Genomic DNA, 2,350 nt, shown 5'->3' on the forward strand with positions numbered 1-2,350 from the left:
TTAATCAAAAATTGATCAAACCTTTGAGATAGAGACTTCATTTCGGCGGCTATTTTATTTGAGTGGTCGACTTGATGTAAGCTAACACTCTTCCTACCTTATGAATTTCTACCATTCTTGGATGATAATGTTCTATGCAAAGAATTTTCACTCATGCTCTCATAAAGACACCACACGTCATCCTCATGCCTATCAATGTATGAGCTACCCATGGAAGCATCAACCATACCTTTGTAATTGTCCAATAAGCTCTCAAAGAAATATTGAACTAATTGCCATTTGGGTATGTTATGTTGTGGACACTTCCTAAGCAACTCATTGAAGCGTTCCCATGCCTCATGAAACGTTTCTCCATCCCTATGTGAAAATTCTCTAAGTGAAGTTCTCATGGCATTGGTCATAGAAACCAGATAGTACTTCTTCAAGAACTCTTGTTGCATTTCTACCCAAGAAGTGATTGAAAAAGACCTAAGATTGTTAAACCAATACTTTGCCTTGTCTTTTAAAGTGAATGGAAAAAGTTTGACTTTTAAAACCTCTTCCGGCATGTCCGTATATTTTACGGTGGAACATACTTCAAGAAACTCATCCAAATGCTTGTAAGGTTCTTCACTTGGAAGTCCATGATAGTTAGGAAGCATTTGAATGATTTGTGGCTTAATTTCATAATGATGTGCTCTAAATGGAGGCAATTGGATGCATGTAGGTGCATTATACTCATTAGGCACATAATGGTCTCTTAAAGCAAGAGGTGGATTAGCAACTTGAGGTGCAACATGGACACCTTGGTTTTGAATTCCTTGATTGATGATGGGAGGTTGTGGAGCATACATTGGCCTTGGCATTCCATATGGAGCTTGGCCTTGTTGTTGTGGTGGTTGGTGAATGTATGGCACAGGCATACCTTATGGTACTTATATATGCTCATTGTGCACATTAGGATGAAGGATACCTTATTGGTCTATGTGACCAAGGTCCTCAACATGATCATCATTATGGTCATCCATTGATAGATTGGTTTTATTTGAACTTCCTCTTCCCCTAGGATTTCTAATTACGGATTCAAAATGCAAATCAAGAGGGACAAGAGTTGGTCTCAATGAACGACGTCCATGCATGCACAATGCAAAACACAACAAGCACAAAGAATGACAAACACTATGCCTTCACAACAATGCAATTAGACTTCTTCCACAAACACTTAACTCATACTCCCATGCTTTAACAACAATGATACAAAGAACAATTAAGAACAAGCCTCCACGCGGGCCGACGATTTAACTAAGGGATTGAGTAAAGAAAATGTCACAAAGGTCCTTTAGCACTTCAACTCCAAATTTAAAGCTTAGCTCAGCAAATTTTTTAAATTTTTAGCTTTTTACTTTCTTTGCTTGCTTGAATGCTCTTTTGCTTGCTTCCTCTCCAACAATGCACCTAGTCAAATAAGAACAACACAATAAGTAACCAAAGAGAAAAAAAAATAAAAGTAAAGTAAAGACACGATCAAAAGAGTACTAATCCTAATTGATTCCACAATTTCGACGTTACCAAATCAAATAAATCAATTCGGCGCCAAAAACTATGGTGTGTCGCCAAAAACTATGGTCGTCGTCCTACCATAAGCTTAAGAAAGTGTGAATTTTAGGCGAGGGCCAAGTGTTTTACATTTATAAAAGCCACTACTACCTTTCACTATAAATATAGCTAGGGCGAGTAGGGATCGTCCCAAGGGATTGTGAGGATCGAACAAGGTTGTGGAATCGCTATTAGGGCTAGTAGGTCGAGTGATCAAACAATTGGTTGGTTGGTTGATTAGACTAGAGAGCAACTAAATTAAACTAAGTGATAACAAAAGAATGCAATTAAGAATAAGTAAGAGAGAGAAGAGTCTTGGGGTTTAGAGATCACCACCAAGTAATGCATTTCTATAGCATTGACAAGTGACTAATGAGGGCAAATGGTGTGTTGCAATATTGGTGTGTGTGTGTGCTTGGTTGATTCAACAAGCAAGGATGACTAGTTAAGCATGCATTGTCTAAACATCATGTGAAAGGCACAATATATCTAAGCAATGAAGCATATATTATCTAGACAATATGTGAAAGGCACAATAGATCAAAATAAGTCATTAATCCTTTCATTAAGCTCACAATCCAAATACAACACAAGGTTAGAGACATATACTACTTGCATTCAAAAGCTTGGATAATCAAACAACAAGCATGGATTGTCCTCCCATTTAACACTACACTACAACTACACTACATCTACACTACTAGCATGAAAATAAACTAGGGGAGAGGTACAATCTATCAAGGAATAAGTATGAACCATCAAGAAAATTACAAGA

The 2,350-nt window shown here is 37.4% G+C and overlaps 1 pseudogene; it reads left to right on the top strand.

Annotated features, from left to right (window-relative positions):
* Nucleotides 1-285: 285 nt before the first annotated feature.
* On the top strand, nucleotides 286-384 carry LOC132315404 (small nucleolar RNA R71; annotated as a pseudogene).
* Nucleotides 385-2,350: the final 1,966 nt, after the last annotated feature.

This window comes from Cornus florida, unplaced genomic scaffold (assembly GCF_030987335.1).
Source record: "Cornus florida cultivar Cherokee Brave unplaced genomic scaffold, ASM3098733v1 CherokeeBrave_3.0.0_Hap2_Chr06, whole genome shotgun sequence".
Taxonomy (NCBI): domain Eukaryota; kingdom Viridiplantae; phylum Streptophyta; class Magnoliopsida; order Cornales; family Cornaceae; genus Cornus; species Cornus florida.